This window comes from Lontra canadensis, unplaced genomic scaffold, assembly GCF_010015895.1.
Source record: "Lontra canadensis isolate GAN:19392208 unplaced genomic scaffold, GSC_riverotter_1.0 scaffold27, whole genome shotgun sequence".
Classification (NCBI taxonomy): domain Eukaryota; kingdom Metazoa; phylum Chordata; class Mammalia; order Carnivora; family Mustelidae; genus Lontra; species Lontra canadensis.
Genome location: NW_022631021.1, coordinates 17,061,088 through 17,081,272, shown reverse-complemented (window position 1 = coordinate 17,081,272; position 20,185 = coordinate 17,061,088). Strand labels below are relative to the sequence as shown.

Genomic DNA, 20,185 nt, shown 5'->3' with positions numbered 1-20,185 from the left:
TTGGTTCTCTCTTCTGCTACCAGAGCTGTTAACAAATAAACCAAAGCATATTTAAAATTCTCCAATTTTTGGGGGGGGGGGTGCAAAAATCAATTCCAGCTGGACAGCACCAAGCCCAAAGGGGTCAGGAATGCCCCCAAGGACTTCTTTATTAACAAATTATGGTCTTAAATTATTTACCATCAGAACAAAAGAGTTTCCTATCCTATCCCAGAGTTGCAGGGTTTATAGCTCTTTAGAATATATAGTGAAATTTCCTGGGTTCCAATTTGGCTTTATCACTTACCATTTTGGGCAAGTCACTTACACAATTAGGGATTAAAAACTAGGTATTGCATGGGGTTGCTTTTGCTTATATAATTGGGAGGGAAAGAGCATTTATTGTATAGTAGGGGCTGCTCTGAATTTAATGGAATGCCATATGCAGAATACCAAGTACACTGCCAGCACATTGTTGAACCCCCTTAGGGTCAGGTAATATTTCATATGCAAATCACTGAGCCTTCATCACAGGTTGTATGCTGACTGTTACGAATTCCTGGTATTGTCTTGTTGACATAGTATTTTAAGAATTCTGATACATATGTATGAATTCAAATTATATTTTCTGCTAATTTATGAGTATATCACAGTAATCACTGCAGAGAAGCACTCAGAATGGTATGTACCAAAGAATGGGGCAAAGCAATGTTTTTAGTCCATTGTTGAAAATGTCATTAAAAACACCCTCCTGTTGAGAATAGAATCACTTGTATGTCTCAGAGTAAAGCGGTGTTGGAGCAGCCAGTCTTTTCTACTGGCATAGAGAACTCTCAGTCCAAGTATTTTTCTCAGCTAAGTCACACTAATTCTGCTGTTTTTTAGTGTGGGAACTAAAGCAAATTGCTTATAACACCACAAAGAGCACTCTAGATTTTAATCTAAAGTTTCATTTTCATTAGCGTGATCTTGTTAAGTGTAGATTAAAAAGAAGAAAAAAGAAAAAGAAAATGATTATAGTGCCTTGTAGTGTTGATGGAAATTTAGTACTAAAAACAAATCTGCTGAGTTTGTCAACCGTGGGCCACTCTTCATTCTTAAAATGCATGTAAAAACTAACCCCATACAGCTCTCATCCCCTTTTCACTGATTATTTTCCTCCAGGGAGACAGATAATTCAACCTCGAGTTGAAAACTCTTACTGCCACCTTCCCCCAGGAATGCACAGCAAAGTGAGATTTCAAGGTTACTGTTCATATAATTACAAAGAGGTCATTAAATATAACAAAGTTACTCTCCAACCATTTCTTTTGACTTACTGAAAAATAGTTAAAAAAAAAAAAACTAAGAGGGACACACATTGAAGCAAAATATTCTTAGGAAATGGTACACTATCAACATTCAGGGAATAGATTTATTTTAATTTATTTATTATAAGTTTGTTAAAAAGTCATTTCACCAAATAATTGTTGAACAACTGTTATGTTCTAGAAATTGTTTGAAGAGATATTCTGCTTTCTGAAAGATAACTTATGAACTATTTTTATGTAATATTAATTGTAATTACTTGAATTGTTATTAACTGCTACTCATTTTACAAGTTTTTTCTCAGATATCATCACAGTAAGTAGATCAAGCAAGGTCCTACTGTTGCCGCACATGCGTCTCTTACACGTGACCAGGGATCCCCCTTCTGCGAGCAGCACTCGTTAAGGCTGGAAGAGTGCCCCGTGTTCAGGGTGGCTATTAAAAAGACAGATATTTTTTTTTTTCCCAATCCTAAACAGATTTGACCCTTTTCACAGGGCAAAGAGTCATGGGAGCCCCTTTTATAGTGCTCATTTTTCCTTCCAAGGTGATTCTGCAAGTGAAAAAAGGCACTTAAAATTATTGATCGTTGGCTTACTTATGTTTGTCATTATCTTGCTTTCAGTACAGATGCTGTGATTGTAGATACCAAAATATTTCTAGTGATTTTTCTTTACAATTTTATGACTTTTTTTGTTTATGTGTGTGGTTTTATTTATTATCATTACTGAAATGGATATTAGCATGCTTGCTAGAATGTTTGAACAGGATAGAAGGATGTTAAGTATGATCGATGCAGGGTCTCCTACCCACCTGACTTGCCTGACAGTTTTCTCTCTAAAACAACTAGCTTCTTGATTTTTTTTTTTAATTTCATTTATTTATTTGACAGAGATCACAAGTAAGGAGGGAGGCAGGCAGAGAGAGAGAGAGAGAGGAGGAAGCAGGCTCCCTGCCTAGCAGAGAGCCCAATGTGGGACTCGATCCCAGGACCCTGAGATCATGACCTGAGCTGAAGGCAGAGGCTTAGCCCATTGAGCCACTCAGGTGCCCCTTGATTTTTGTTTCTGAGATAATCTATACATCTATGAACATATAAATATCTTTTTGTCTTGTTACTCTCTTTCCATACCTAAGAGGGATAGACATAAGTAGATAGATACATATGTAGATATATACATATACATACATAAGCTGCATGAATATATTTATCAGTTCTTTTCTTTTTCAAGGGGTTCCATAGCGTATGTAATGTATGCTATTTCCCTTTACATTTTTTTCACTAGAAATATATCTTAAAAGGCCTAATTTTTAAAATAAATTTATATATTAGTATTGAAGAGGGATAGTTTTACAATTTTTTTTGCTTTGTTTCAGGTTCCTCTTTTAAGATATTGCATTTTATGTTAATTTGAACTTCACAACAGGGAAACTAGTATTTCAGATATTCATTTTGGTATGTCCTTGACTTGCTAAATTTACTGTTGATTTTTAACAACCACCTATTCATTGTGGTTAGAAGAATACTTCCATCTTTTAATTATTGGTTGACCTCTGGAAAAATACGATGGCTGTCTCAACACTTCATGGGTTTCTCTGACTATCCCTCATGATTTTTGTGCATTTCCATTTATTTCAAATCTATGCTAAAAATTTCCTTTTTTTAAACCATCTATCCATATTTTCAGCTGAAAATATAATTTTAAATAATTTTGCCTACAAAATAAATGCTAAATAACACAAAAAATCAAAAATGAAAAAATATTTAAAAAAAGACTGATGTTTGCATTTGTATTATTATCAAGAAATCCATGATGATGAGAAGTGAAACTAAATGTAGTTGCATTTTTAAAACTAAGATTTGAGCAAAACTGCTATATGAAATCAAACTGCTTTATAGCAGTCAGTTTTATTCTGAGGGCAGCATTTTTTAAATGATGTCACAAAATGATAAACTTATTTCCTTAAGTTTTTTTTTTAAATTTTATTTATTTATTGAGAAAAGCATGAAGGGGAGAAGATCAGAGGGAGAAGCAGACTCCCCACAGAGCAGGGAGCTCAATGCAGGACTCGATCCCTGGACTCCAGGATCGTGACCTGAGCCAAAGGCAGATGCTTAACCAACTGAGCCACCCAGGTGCCCATATTTCCTTAAGTTTTTAAAAAAGATATATCTATTAGAGAGAGGGGGGTAGAAAGTGAGCATGAGTCAGGGGAGGGGCAGAAGGATAAGATAGAGAGAATCTATAGGCAGACTCCTTGCTGGGTGTGGAGCCTGACACAGAATTCCATCCCAGGACCCTTAGATGATGAATTGAGCTGAAGTCAAGAGTCAGAAATTTAATCAACTGAACCATCCAGGTTGCCCTTTAAGTTTTTAAGCTTTAATTCCAGTATAATTAGCACACAGTGTTCTATTAGTTTCAGGCAGAGAATATAGTGATTCTACAATTCTGTGCATTACTCAGTGCTCATCATGAGGAGTGCACACTTTAATCTCCATCACCTATTTCACCCATCTCCTCCACCCACCTCCCCTCTGGTAACCATCAGTTCTCTATAGTTAAGAGTCTGTTTCTTGGTTTCTCTCTCTCCTCTCTCTCTTTCTCTCTCTCATTTTTCTTCGTTCATTTGTTTTGTTGCTTAAATTCCACAGTTGAGGGAAATGATATGGTGTTTGTCTTTCTCTGACTTATTTCATTTAGCATTATACACTTCAGCTCCTTCCATATTGTTGTAAGTGCTAAGACTTCATTTATTTTTGTGGCTGAATAATATTCCATTGTTTATATGCACCATATCTTTTTTATCCATTAATCTCTCCATGGACACTTGGGCCACTTCCATAATTTGGCTATTGTAAAATAATGCTGCTATAAACATAGCAGTGCCTATATCCTTTGAGTTTTTGTATTTTGGGGGTGAATACCCAGGAGTGTGATTACTGGATCATAGGGTGGTTCTATTTCTAAATTTTGAGGACTCCTCATATTGTTTCCCACAGTGGCTGCAGCAGTTTACATTCCTACCAACAGTACAAGAGGGTTCCTTCTTCTCCACAACCTCTCCAACACTTGTTGTTTCTTGTATTTTAATTTGAGCCACTTTGACAGGTGTGAGGTAATGTCTCATTGTAGTTTTGATTTGCATTTCCCTGATGATGACTGATGCTGAGCATATTTTCATATGTCTCTTGTCCATCTGTTTGTCTTCTTTGGAGAAATGTCTGTTCATGTTTTCTGCCTATTGTTTAATTATTTGTTTTTTGGATGTTGAGTTGTATCCGTTCTTCATACGTACTTTCGGTACTGATCCTTTGTTGGATATATTCAACTGGAAATATTTTCTCCCATTCCATAGTTGCCTTTCAGTCTTGTTGATTGTTTCCCTCACTGTGTAGAAACTTTTTTTATTTTGATGTAGAATAAACTGATTTTTTAATGCAAATCATACCAAAATAGCCATCTATGTGCATTGCAAGGAGTCCTTCACACACTTATAAACCCTTCTTTCCCTCAGGGACTTCATGTTAGTTATGCCTTTTGACACATTAGCAAAGCACTCCCTCCTCAGGCGTGTTCCTGTTCACTGTGCCTTGACTACTGCTCAGCTAACAATGCTTCCACCAAATTCCAAGTTATCCAAACACTCAGAACCAACCTAATTTTCTTACTTTCTTTATTCACAACATCCCATGCACAGACAAAAAATTGATATGGAAAAAGAAAGTGCTACTGATTTTATTGTTACAAAATAAAATCTTTAAAATAACTTAAAATTCATTTTCCTAAATCTATAAATAATGATGGCAAAGTGGCGATGTTATGAGGAACACTCCACATCCTGATAAGGGAGAATTGTTCCCTTCATACTTTGACGCATAGGATAGTTTCATATGGGCTGGTAGTTTAATACGGAAACACAGGACCTGCTCTTCCGAGAGTAGAAGATACCTATCCTACTCAGAGTACAGAGTGTAGGGTCAGCTCCAAGCTGATTATCAGTGAGTGGGTGGGTGGGGAGCACTAAGCCTTTTGCAACCAAAAGGTCTATCCTTTCCAATGACAGTGCTACATTTTCAGAAACCGTGCCTTAAAATTAGAAATGTGCATGTCATAGTTTTTGAGCTATAGCCAAGTGGCAGAAGGCAGAACAATGGGTGAGAATTCTCCACTAGTGTCTGCAGAAGTAAGGTTTACTCTATCAGTGTACTGCCTTTTCCCTTCTAGTTCTATACCTTATCATGTAAATATTTCTAAGTTGTATTTATCTGTATACTTTATCGTTTCAGTGGCTTATGAATCTGTCACCTACCTGCTCAATTTTTTTTAATGTATTTATGTGACAGACAGAGCAAGATCACAAGTAGGCAGAGCAGCAGGCAGAGACAGAAGGGGAAGAGGGCTCCCCACCGAGCAGAGAGCCCAATGAGGGGCTTGATCCCAGGACCCTGAGATCATGACCTGAGCCAAAGGCAGAGGCTTAACCCACTGAGCCACCCAGGTGCCCCCTTACCTGCTCAATTTTGACTGTGAATGGCTTGAGCACATGATCTAGTTGCTCATCATTTCTATGTTCTTATCTCCTAGTACAAAGTAGGGACTTTTTTTTTTTTTGCTTAAGAGAATAATCAGTCCAGGGTTCAAATCCCACTACTGCTGCAGTAGTTATTTAAAATTGAGTGATATAATTAATTTTATGACCTCAGAGTGGTTACCTGTAGCATAAAGATCATTGTGTTGATGAAATTTATGGATGTATATGTGTGTGGGGGAGTGCTGGTGAATTGCATGGCATCATGCCAGGCATATTCTCTAAAATGGTAGCTATCATCTCTGTTAGTATTATTATTATTCAGTAATCTTTAAAATTAGATGGAAAGTAATTGACATGTCAGTCTAGTTTATATGTAAATTTTAGTAGATTTATAGATACTTAAGCTGTTTCTTAATCTGAGATAATAGTTGAACCAAGAGAGCATAAAACATAAATAATAAATAGATATTGATTGCAAATATTACTCTTACTTTGAACTTAAATATTTATATTTTCAATCTCATTTTAGGCCAATATTGATTATTTCTATGAGGAGTGTGTGTGTGTGTGTGTGTGTGTGTGTGTGTGTATAATGTATTAAATTATCTAAGTGTGTGTTTCCACAGAGCTTCAAAATGTCACAGATACTCAAAAAAATTTTTTAACCTAAGATAATATTCTATTTTAAAGTGGCATATATTTTTGTCTCAAGACATATTTCCATTTTTTAACTTTTAGGAAATATTGGCAGTATGTTTGTTTTGTGGTAATAGAAATAAACTGATTTTGAAAAGAAATGGAGCACTAGGTAAAGCTTGAGACTTTTTCCTCTTCCAGCATCTATTGTTCAAGTGCAGAGGTTTTTTATTTATGCGAAATGGTCAGTGAAACAGATAGGATAGAATATGTAGTTCATTGATACATATAGGATTTAAATTATTTTGTTAATGCAAATTATTTTCCTTTGAAATCTGACTAATTTTAATTCTGCATAATCTTGAAAGTGCTTTGATGTGTTTAAATTTAATTATAGGGAATAAATATTTTTAATGGTTTATCCTTTATTTAAAAAACATAAAATAAAAGGGGCTAATGAACTAAAAAAAAAAAAAGGGGGTGGGGGCTAATGTACCTCAAAGGGAGAGAGAAAAGAGAAGAAAGAGTTTGGGGGGGATAAAAGGAAAAAAAAGAGCGAGGTGAATAAAAAGAAGCATGAGGAAGAGAAGAGAAAGAGACAAAGAGAAAGGAAACAGGAGAGGAGAGAAGGGGAAGGGAGAATCTGTGGTTACAATCAAAATTATTTCTTTTTGAAATACCCAGAATACAACTGATTCAAAAGAAATTCATAGTGCTGTATTCAGTTATATCTGGACATCTGCCTCCAAATGATTATATCCAAAACAGTAATTATTCCAAATACCACTATAAAGAGGAAAAAAAAAAAAAAAGTCAAGCCCTTCTTTCAGTGGCGCTGGTTCAGAAATTCAAAGGTCACAATTACAGAAGGTACTGACAGTCTAAATGATATGAGTTCCTAGTGATTAAGTTGGTTCACAAACCTCTTAGAACCACAATTATGTGGAGAAAAGAGAAGTGTGAAGAAGTCACACACCATAAAGAGCAGATTCCCATCATTGCTAAATGGGTTTTCCTTACTCATGAGATATGAATCTTTAGATAAAACATCTGACAGACAAAGACTAGGACACTTTATCTACAATTGCCTGTAAAGGATGGAGAGAAACAAGGGGAAAAAAACAGCATTTACAGTATGATGTCCTCTGATCAAATAACAATTGCATTAAATATACTGAGATAAGCTGTCATGATAATTATTTGAACTTTAACTCTGGATGATGTCTGGAATATGGACCCATATTAAAAAAATGCCACAGATGCTAAACTAACAGAAATATAAATCTGCTCAGTAACGTATTTAAATATAAATTTATGGTCTTTTAAAGCACTTTTGAGTACATTGCTATACTTGATATTTATCACAGTTATGAGACATTAAACAGGAAAGTGTCATGTTAGTAATTTTTTTTTTCCACAGAATAACATAATTGCTTAAAGGAGTTGAATCAAACAGAACTTAACTAGTGAAACACAGATGAGAACTGGGTCTCCTGAATCCCAGATAAATGCTCTTTTCAATGATCGAACAATTGAACCTGTCATAATCGTTCCCTCCACAGTCATTTCCTGATTCCTCTTGTAGAAGCTAGAGTTTCTGTTGGGGTTTTAGCCACCATACTGCTGTGCCACTCTATGACTAGTACCTGCCCAGTGGGATAAAGCCAGAAAAGAAAATGGAAAAGTCACTCCCTTGTCATTTGCTTCGTCAAATATTGACTCCCCCTCACAATCTGCCTGCTTTTATTGTTAAAGTACCTAAGTAGTAGGTGTTTTGACTTTTTAAACAGGTTTTTTAGTTGTAATCTGAAGGCGGTGTAGAATGTATTGGGTTTACACCAAGATAGCACACTAGAACTCCCTATTTTTGATTTAACAGAATAACATCACCATGAAGACATTTGGAAACATTCAAAAAAGACAAGATACATGCAGGTGTCCCTCACACATGCTTTCAAGTCCAATGCTTCTCTTCTGCATCTGACACTCTTGACCTCACATTCCTGAAAACTTTTTTTTTTCATGGTTCTCAACAGCTCTGATTTTTGTTTCATTTTGTCTTTATGTTGTCATCCCTTTGTCAGCCTAAGCCTTAAAATCCATGTTCCCTAATAAATTATCTTTGACTCATGCTTTGTTGATACTGGTTATGCAATTCTGGCTGCAACTTTCTTGCTTTTGAAAACTGCTCATATGCTAATGACTCATAAATATTTCCCGCCAGCCCACATCATGTCCTGAGTTTTCTCACTCAGGTATCACGATGTTGGCTAATTGTTACCCCTCGATCATCCCCTACTCATCTCAAAATCACCATGTCCAAAATGGAAACACCTCCCCACATGGGCCAAGCTCTGTAAATGGTGCTATAATCTGCTTATTGTTAAAACTAGAAGCCTACGAGTCAAGCCACGGTGTCTTCCTTTCACTCTCCATACCCCGGCATGCAGTATCATGTTTTATAAATTTTTTTTTCAGTCTGTTTTCTCTCTGTTCCAATTGTCCCTTCTTTTAGTACTTTGTCTAGATGAATTCAGTAACCACTTCTAGGGTTTTCCTCTTACCACTCCCTTTTGCTCTTAAACTCACCTTCTAGGTTCCAGTCAGTGCCCTGCATCCTTCTCAGCCTGTGTTCTTCAGCCGTTCCCCTTGTTCTGCAATGGCATTCAGAACTCCATGCAAGTTGTCTTCGTAAGCAAGTTCTCTTTAACTCATTAATCTACTTACCCACATCTAGTTTTTTACTCTTTTTCCCTCACCTTGTATTTTCATTACACCAACCCACATATATGTCCCTGGATCCATCATGGGGTTCATACCCAGGGTTCATTTCTTTAACTCTTACTAATTTTGCAAAACCATTTTAAGTGTCAAACAGAGTTAGACTTAAGTGGGGCTTAATCGTAACCATCAGGATTTACCAAAGTCTAGGTCTTGAAGGAGGAAAGGGAAAAGACTAGTGCTAGGTCAATTGTAAAATGCAAACTAGAATTCCAAGTGGTGAATTTAAGCTGAGGATTCAGAAGGCATGGGGTTACTTGAAGAACCTAGCACCATGCCATTAATCAAAAAAGTTTAAAGGATAATTTCAAATATATCTAATGGTATGTCAGCATTTTCTGTGTTTAAAAATCTCTACTTTGATATGGTTAAGAAATTTATACCTTTAAGGGTGGTCTGTGAGTTATTTTGCATATATTATCATTATTGAAAATAAATATATAGTAATTCACCTATTCTAAGGGTCTGAATTTTCAGATATTTTCTGTTATGGGAATTTATTTGGGTAAAGAGAAGAATGGATGTAATTTATTTTTTTAAGCATGTTTATTTAAAAAATTCAGGTTTTGAATACTTCTCAGAAGGCCCAAAATGATTCAATTTACTTAAAATTTGTTTTTAACTCTTTCAAAGATACTTCCAAGTTCACATTCTTGTGTGAATATTAAACCTTTATAGCCTCCTACATGGGTATAATTACTTATACAGTTTTAAGGATTATAGCTATTAAATAATAATTTCACAATTTAAACTAGTAACATTAAATCAACTGATCAACAGAACAAACCCAGGTCAGTCTATGTTATATTTTAACAACCAAAAAAAAAGGGGGGGTATTATTTTAAGGCAAAATATAAATTTGAAAATAGTCATTGCATAACATTTCCCTGGGCTTAGAAAGTTAAAATGTTTTGGAATTGCTAAGAATAGAATTAATCTCCTGACCACAGAGTAATATAAGACTATTCGTTACAAAATATCTTATTCATTCAATCAGTTATTTTTCTATAAACATTTGCCACAGCAACACCCTGTGGAAATACTATACAGTGTGCTAACAATACAGAGAGAAGGGAGGCTCTCCGGCTTCCAAGGACCTAGTCAGTGAAACAGGAAGGAAACAATTACAAAACAATGTGGCAAGTGTTATAATCAAGCTGAGCACAGTGCATTTGGGGATAACATAAAGAAAGTTGCCTTAAATCCATACTCTAATAGTTTCTTTCTGTAGACTAAAAAAGTAGCTTTTTTAGTCATAAAACATAGCTATATGTGGTTATTTTAAAAATATAGAGATATCCCTTTAATAAAATTTATAATCATAGCATTTTCATTTTTGAGTAAACATGCACACAAGTCAATGCCTATCCATGAGGTTGAGTTTATATAAAATAATTTTATATATATATATATATATATATATATATACACAGATATGTATACATATATAGTTAATTTAACTTAATAATAAAAATACAATAAATTTGAGACCCATCATTATTTTCGTGAATTCTTTTACAAAGCATGTATTTTAAATGAGAATGAGTAACCTAGGAGTGGCAAATAGGTTTTAGCCATAACTGAGTGCTGAAACTATGTGAAATGCAATGGGGATAAGAATTCTAGAGATGGGGGCGCCTGGGTGGCTCAGTGGGTTAAAGCCTCTGCCTTCGGCTCAGGTCATGGTCTCAGGGTCCTGGGATCGAGCCCCGCATCAGTCTCTCTGCTTGGCGGTGAGCCTGCTTCCTGCTCTCTCCCTCTCTGCCTGCCTCTCTGCCTAGTTGTGATCTCTCTCTGTCAAATAAATAAATCTTAAAAAAAAAAAAGAATTCTAGAGATGTCTAGACTCAGCGGGAAAGAATGTGGTTATTGATTATACACACATGATTATATGTGCTGTGTGCACAAAAAAGGGGAGCACTGATACATTGTGCATGCCATCCTTAGAGTAGGTTAACAACAGAGATGTTAAATGGTTGGCATCAAGAACAAGGAAGAAGGAGTGCAGCATATTCAAATTAAATGTTTTTGAGAAAATTACATGTGAACAGTCATTAGAAGATGAAGTACTCCAGTAGGACACCTATTACAGGATGGGGCCAGCTGTCAGGTCTGAAGGAAGGAGAAAATGATTGAGGGGCATTGGAAGGGGGCAATGGAGCTCTGATGCAGACCAACTCCATTTTTCTCTCATTTGTGTTCAAACTGCAAATCATGAGGGGAAACAAAAGTGTTTGGAATATATCATTTTATATTTGCTTGAGGTTGATTTTCAAGAGTCATCCTTTAGGGCGGAGTTAAATTTTTTACCTGGAAACACACATCTATTATGATTACAACTTTGAAGGTACAGGAGCCTTTGGGCAACAATAGGGGACAAAACAGTGTGTTGTTCAGTTACATTCATGCAATTCTTTAAAAACTGTCCTAAAGGACAATCAGAGATTAAGAGCCTTGAAATGCTAAACTCCACTGAAAAACAAAAGACTTAGCTTGGTAGAATAACAATCTAGAATTAATCACTCATAGACACTACATATTCCTGTTGAATATAAAATCAAATTAACACCAGTAGGTTAAGTGATAGCACTTATTTTTAGATTAAATCTTTTCCCTTGGCATAACCTATCAAGCTTGACATTTCCTGTCTCTTTGCGCCTATATTTTCAGTCCCTTCTCTGATACATTTTTATGTATACAAAATTGAAGCTGACAAGCATATTCCTCCCACTTGTTTGCTTTCCATAAGTGTATGTGTGTGTACTATGGAGGCCCTTATGATATTCAGAAAGGGTATGCATCAAGTCAACCAGCAAATGTCCAAAGTAAAAATATGATATCCATTTCAAAGTTTTCTTAAATTATGCATAGTAATCTGAAAGTCTGTAATTTCTTCTTGGATCTAAACTCATGACCAACATCTCTTTTCATGCTAGCATTGATATCTACTGGTGAAGAATCATTGTACCTTCTAAGAAGGAAGACATTAAAGCATATATATATATATATATATATATATATATATATATCTCAAACCATATATATATATATATATATGGTTTGAGAGAGATATATATATACACACATACACATATATAAATATATATAAAATATACATATATATGAAACAATGCCACATTTTATATATATACACATGTGTATGCATGTATATATGTGTGTATGTATGTATATATGTGTGTATGCATGTGTGCCCATTCAATTTATATGTATCATACATAAAGTTGGCCATTACTATTCTAAATTTATATGTGGCTTACCATACTAGGAAAAAAAAAAAACTACCACTTGGTTATTTTAATGATTTCTTCCTTAAATAATTAGTGGTAGAAGTGAACACAAATGGCTATTTTCTTAAGTCTATATCCTTGGAAAAAAATATAAAAAACAGCTCTTCTAGTCACTCTAGCAAGGGGGAGGTGAAGCCTACTAGTAGCAGAAGGAACACTGAGGTAGTAGAAGATAAGGGTCTGGATTTGTGAAATAGCAATAGAAAATGAGTGGGAAAGACCCTTTGGTGACAATATTTGACAGTTTTGGCTACTGTTTGCATTGATAAGAGAGAGATACAGGTGTAGGATCAAAGGAGAAATCAAAAACCAACCAACCAACCAAACAAACAAACAAACAAAAAAACCAACCAAACAAACCAAAATCCCAAATCACATTGAATTCTCACGTTTGAGTAACCAGAAAAAAAGTCCTTTATCAGAAATAAGAAGGGATAATTTTGTGGCAGATTACACTTCAGTTTAGATACAAACCATAATTAGTTCACTTAAATGTGATGTTCCATAGAAAGAAACACAAACTGGGACCCTAAAAGTTGAAGAGTTCTATAAACCTCTAATCAATCATGAGGTCATAAAATGTTCGTAACAGCATCTTTACTCACCTTCTGTTGCTTGAGCATGTTCATGAAAGTTGCGAAAAAACTCAGTTTTCTCTCTTCCCACCAACTATCCGCATCTTTTAGAGCATCTAATTCCTTCACATTGTGTTAGAATAGCTTGGAATTTGATTACAAGGCAACTGTATTAAGTAAGCCATACAGTGTTCACTAGGTTATGGGCCTTTTTCTAAACACTGCATATATTAGCTCATTAACTTTTAAAACTACTGTGTAAATTACATGCTATTACAATATATCCTTTATGGATTAGAAAACTGAGGCATAAAGAAGTTGCATGCTCAAAGTAACTTAGTGAGCAGTGAAGCTAGGATTCAATCAGGTTTCAGAGAGCTCACTTTCGGTCACTACCTTTGAGGGTGTCTCTAATGACTGCATTGTTTTGCTTACTCAGTGGAGAGATTAGGTGATAACTTGAGGAGTCACACCATGTCCCCATCGTCTTTTCTGAGGAGAGGACACAAAACATGGTCAAATTCCATAGCTCAAAATGTATAAAGTTAATTGTATGTTGGTTTCTCTCCTCTGTTGTGTCCATTCAATCAATAAAAGATGTCCAATGAATGCCTACCAGCTTCAATGGTCTTTTTGTTTTGTTGGACTGGGCAATCAGATTAACTTTAGCAGCACATATACTAAAATTGGAATGATACAGAGAAGATGAGCACAGCCCCACGATGACACACAAATTCATGAAATGTTCCATATTTTTTCTGCTCAAAAAATATTTTAAAGCATAAAAAAATCCCAAGAAATAGTAGAAACTGGTTTGATGCTCTCTGAACACATAGTTTACTTATACTCTACGTTGTGCTGAAAGAAATGGAAGAAGGTGTCTTAGTTTTCTGATGCTCAAAGCTAAAAAGGAAAAGTATATAGACAAATTTGATACTGGTGGATGTCATGGAAGTGAATTTGAATCTGAAATACCTGATTCTAAGAAATCTTGAGTTTAATTATTAGAGCTATAATATGCCTGTAATAATAGATTAAAACAAACAAAGAGTGGATCCTCTTCACTCCTACACCCTAACTTTGGTCTTCTTGTCTACTTTTTCTATGGAGTTGGAAAGTAGGAGATGAAGGAAAGAAATTCCCTTAATCAGAAAAATCACAATCTCAAGCAAATAAAAAAATATGTCACCACACTTATGAATATAAATTATAGAGTGACTCAACCTACACTATGTAATTTGATCTTCATAGTCACTCTTTCAAGTACATAGAGAATATTTTTGTCAGCATTTGAAACTTGACAAATTTAAGTGGCTTACCCAAGTTGACGAAGTTATTAAATTGGATGTCATCAAGAACTTCTAAATTCAACTCTTTGCTCTTTTGATGCTTAGGATATTTAATTAGGATAGGCAGTAACAAAACAGCCTCAAATATCAGTAGCTTACTCCAAAAACTCTCTCATACTTGCTTACATGGCTCACATGGTTTGGCAGGGTGTTCTCCACATGGGGACCCTGGTTCTAAAGCTTGCCCATCTTGCAGCTACACCATCTGGAACTTCATGTCTCTTTAGTTGCTGAGGCAATGGAAAGAGCACTGAAGGATCTCAGACCAGCAATTAAATAGTTCATCATTTCTTCTCACAAACCATTATCCAAAAAGTCATATGGCAGTAAGTCTCAGGCTTGTGTGTGAGACCAGAAGAGGAAGAGAATTGGATGTGACTAGGTACTAGAAGTCTTCTGATATGATGATTTTGGATAAGTAATATTCACAGGTAGGAAAATGAGTATTAAAACAATTATGAGGGATGCCTGGGTGGCTTAGTCAGTTAAGCATCTGCTTTCTGCTCAGGTCCTGGGATTGGTCCCACATCAGGCTCCCTGCACTGAGGAGATCCTGCTTCTCCCTCTTCCTGCTTCCCCCTACTTGTGTGCTTTCTCTCTCTCTCTCTCTCTCACACACACACACACACACACACAAATAAATTTTTAAAAATTATGAAATAATTTCCCATTCCAGGGTTTTCTGTAATTTCTCTTTCTATAAATGACAAAGTCAAAAGATAATATCTCTTAAAATTAAACCCAAACACATCATGTATGCTAGCCACGTTTAAAGTGCCAACAGTCTGAAAGGCAGCCAGCGAAAACATTCCTTACACTCTGTGAAAACAGCAGCCTGTATTGTCCTGAGATTACTGTCAGTCCTTGTTTAGGAACTGAGATTTTAGGTGGATCCAACTTCATATCAAACAGAGAGAAGGAATAGGTATAGCAACAGATTTGCTCATTAATTTATTTTTTCCTAGTATCACGACATTAAAAACTTCCAAGATCAACTGTTATTACTTCAGAGAGGTAGAGCTGTGATTTTTTTTTTAATAGCTAGAAGTCTCTGACAATTATGGGGAAGGATTATCATTCAATATTGCTCTGAACTCAGAAAGCTTGAGAGAATACCTAGGTAAATGACCAGAGCAATTTTATACCTTAGAAGTCAAAGAAACAGTATGATTTAATGGGAAAAGAATGAGCTGCAGAGTCAAATGTCCTTGCTTTGGTTTTTGATTATACCATTCATTGAGCCTCAGGTTTATTGAGTATAAAAAAGGTATAAATATTAACACCTGCCTTACTGGGTTATTGTGAAGAATCAATGGGACAGTTGTGTGTGTGTTTGTGTGAGCAGTCCCTAGACTGTAAAGCACCAAAACCAAACTTAGTTGCTATTGAAAATTTGTTGGGTTGACATAGTGAAAGACCAAATTGTGTGACAGGTAAGAGCCAGGGTTGGACAATTAAAAATGTGGTGAGAGGAACTTTTTGTTCTAAAGATTCTTCCTTTCCTAATTCTTTTTGCTGATGATCTAAGCGTAGTATACTCTGTTCTTCCTTCCTCTGTGCAGGTACAAGAAACTTAGAGCTCATTTTAGGGTCAGAAACAATGGTCATTTTTAGAACTTTTTTTTTCTAAATCCATTTTACATGATCAGTGAAATAATATGTATGTAGGATAAAAAGAAAAACCTTTACATATTCATGCATGCTGAAAAGATGAGATTATTTTTTTCCTAAAACATTTGCCTAGAAAGATAGTCCATGTGTTCAATATAATGAGACTTAATCCACTGTAAAGAGGATTACGTATTTGTCTCCAGCAAGCAAGATGTGCTCCTTTAAACAAAATGTATATGCAATTTAAACTATAGAGGTGAACTTGATCAAATGAATACTTTCAATAAATGAAGAAACTAATAATTAAAATTGAATTTCTACTAGATAAAATATGTGGCCAGTGTTGCAAAGCAATATGTCTCTGCTACCATGGTGTTAGTATTTTAGTTCAAACTGGTGGGTTAAGGAACAGATGTTGAAAAATTGTGCTTTTTGGTTATAAACACTACTTCATATGAACTAATTTCTTCTGAACTATAATTTTCATCTTTAAATTTTTTTCAGAACCAGAATTTTAATACGTGCCATTTTATTTTTATTTATTTATTTATTTTTAATAATAAATAAACCCATCTTCACGTACCAAACACACGTCATTATTCTCGTTTAGGGCACAAGTTCATATACAAAGTTAAAGACTGGAAGTCCAATTCTGATACAACTGAATTTTGTGACTGTTTGGTTACTGGTTTAATACTCCTTGACGAAGTTGACAATTCTGAAATCTTTAAAGTCTCAGTCCCACTTATCAGTAAAATAGAATGATACCTGCCTTCCCCTTCGCATGTAATGGGGGCAGGATCAAAGGAAATAATGTATATTAAAAGCACTGAGAAAACCATAAACTTCAAAGCATGGCACTCTAGAATGCTGGGTATTGTTATGCATAATAATCTGTCCTGATTTGACTTCAGCAAAGGACTGTGTGTTTTCTCAAAATTGGTCCAAGAAAAACTGAGCGTCATTTTGAACTGCAACTAAATCTTAATTGTACCCCAGGTAAATTAAGTGACTCTAAAGGTGATCATTTAGGGTTTTATTATTATTATAATTATAATTGTTATTATTATTTTTTAGAAAGAGAGCTTTTCTTTGAAATTCAGGAGGCATAAAATTGACCAACTTGAAATAGTTAAAGCTGGCAGGGCCACTTTTCAAAAATATCTCTGTGAAATGTCATTGTTGTCATGAAACAATGCCATGGTGGTTTAACTGACGATATTGAAGATTATAGCTGATTCTCAGGACAGTTCAGCATCTGCCTATGCTCGGGGAACCTGGCCTCTTGTTCAGGTAAACCACAAAGCATAATGGAGTGGTGCTTCTGATATTTGTGGAATTTAGTCTCTCTCTTTCTGAGTGGCAGGAGAAGCAACATGACGTTTCCCCCAAAGTCTCCGTCCTCTCATCCACCTCGCTTGTCTATTCCTCCTTTTCTTTCTCATTATATTAAAAATATTGAGTTCTACAAACAAGTTGACATGCTTGGTTAAGGAGTTCAGGCTTGTGTTGGAAGAGTTTTTGTGGGTTAGAGTGCCCCCTTGCTCTGTATTTGCCTAATTCCTCCCTCATAATCTGATTCGGTCCTTTCTCAAAACTCCATGCTCAAATCTTCATGGCATGGTTTCCTGCGCCATGACTTCATAATCAAAAGCCTTTCTTTTCAGGAAGAAGCAGAGGATAGAGGTGAGGAAGGGACAACAAAGGAAGTCATTTTAAAAAATGTTGCCTTCCCTCTCATCAGGTCTTTCTTAAATAACCACAACACATTATTTGTGATCACAACTCATATTTATAGAGATCTAGATTTGACAGAATGCTTTTTATATATTACGTGTTAAAAAAAAAAAAACATGGACACACACAGATGCACATACTGTGAGAGAGCTAGCACCATTTTATGGAGCAGAAACTGAAGCACTAATGCAAAAGCACGTTGTGGAACCAGAGACTTGACCTACGTCTTTTTTAATCTCATTTTTCTTCTATGGAGTCAGAGTTGTCTAAAAAAAGAATGTTAATATGGTCTTGCAGATGTATACTCACAAGGAATGTGCTATTTCATTTATTTATTTTTTTAAGATTTTATTTGTCAGAAAAAGAGAGAAAGAGCTAACAAGGAGGGGGAGAGGGAGGGAGAGGGAGAAGCAGCCTCCCTGCTCAGCAAGGAGATGTGGGATCTACCCCAAGCCCCTGGGATCATGACCTGAGCCGAAGGCAGACACTTAACTGACTGAGCCACCCAGGCACCCTGGAATGTGCTATTTTAAATCAGATACCAGTGTATCTGTCCTGACAGAGATTAGAAGCATAGAGGAAAGGAGGGTTCTAGGAGATGGATCCATCTCCTAGGTTGCAATTCTGCCTCTTGCATCACTCGCTGTTTAGTAAGTGCCCATTTATTCAACAAGTGTTTATTGGTCACTTATCAAGTTATAGACACGGTGACAGAAATATGAGAAAGCTAGGAAAGAGAAGCAAATGACGTACATTTACCACGTGAAGGCAAGAGAAGGAAATATTCTCAAATTCAAGTTTAACTCTACACATTATATCATACTGTGCTCCAATTGCTAACAAAGATACTGATTTTGTTTAAGGAATATGACTCTTGCAAAAACTATCTCTGTAGACAGATTATTATTTCTTTAAAAGAAGATAAAATTCAAATGGATAAAATACTTTATGAGGTGTCTGGATCAAGCTGTTGGATGTCTTAAAATCTGTAACAAGTATTCCTAAACAACCACTAGTAGAAATTAGAGCAATAAGTCAGGAAACAAATAATTCTTCTAACAGATACAAATTAGTGATAACTATTATACATACCTCTTTAGAATGTCGCAAATATGAGATGTGTACAAAGAAACTTGTAAAAAACAAGAGTAAAAGCTATCAAAAACCATATAAAATATGTAAAAGAATTTTCTTCATAACTTAAAGGGAACCAAATAATAAGAAAATATTGTAAACATACTGTAAATTATGTCAGTGAAATGTTTCATATTATAATCATCAAAGAAAAAATAGAAAAGTTCAATGTGGTTAATAAAAGAGTAAATTAATATAAAATACATAAAAGAAAATTGTGAGATTTATTTTCATTAAATATTAAATAATTTAACAAAGAATTAAAGAATTTTTAAGAGAAATGATGGCATGTTTTAGAGTACATTTTGGTTCACTAAATTTTTTTTTCAGTAACATTAATGGCAAGTTTATTTTCTTAAACAAAACCTGTATGTCAAGGACTTGACTTTTCTTTTTTTTTTTTTCTTTTTTTAAAGGACTTTTGAAAACCTGAATATATTAATAGTTGATGGATGGTAAATGTGTCCTTTTTCTTATTTTTTTGTGGCAAAGTTATCCAGGTATTTGATTTTGCATTTTTTAAATTAAAGAAGTAACAATGAGCTAAAATGGACACAACAAGATTTAATAATTATATTTTTCCAGCTGTGTGTATTACCAAACCCATAATTCTGAGTCATCCACATTACTCCTATCCATGGAAACACCTATGATTCAAGCCCATTAAAAGTGGTCGACAGAGAGAATATTTTGAGGTAAAGAGATGACATTTTGAAATGCATATCTATTCCTATAACATCTTAGAACCTGGGCATAATTTATAAATAAGTAGAGACAGGTGATAGATAGGTAGCTATGTAGGTAGGTAGAGAGATGAATAAAGAGGTCCTTGCATTAAAACATTTTGTATAAAAACTATTATTTCTAAATAATCAGAAGGAGTTTTATTAAGCAAAATGTGCAACTTTAAAATTACTTAAGTCAGTAAAATAGCGGTTTCCAGTATTTATTAATTACCATCAAATTAAAGGATGAGCTAAGTAGTTTGAAAGTTCATCTCTCAAATTCCCTCTTTAAAGAAGAGCTTTACTGAGGTACTGATATACAAAAACTGTACAGACATATTTAATATGCACAACTTGATGACTTTGGGTTTCTTGATTTCTTTGTAGTATGTTGTAGACAATTTTTTTTTTTTTAAGTTTAGATTCTCAGCCATTTTTATCTACCAAGTCTCCTTTGGCATTTTTCCTTAGAAGACAGAATAAAATTATCCAGTTTCTGTGATTAT

General features: G+C 35.0%; 1 pseudogene; it reads left to right on the top strand.

The window, feature by feature from the left end:
* The first annotated feature begins 13,783 nt into the window (after positions 1-13,783).
* LOC116871797 lies at positions 13,784-13,880 on the top strand (annotated as a pseudogene).
* Positions 13,881-20,185: the final 6,305 nt, after the last annotated feature.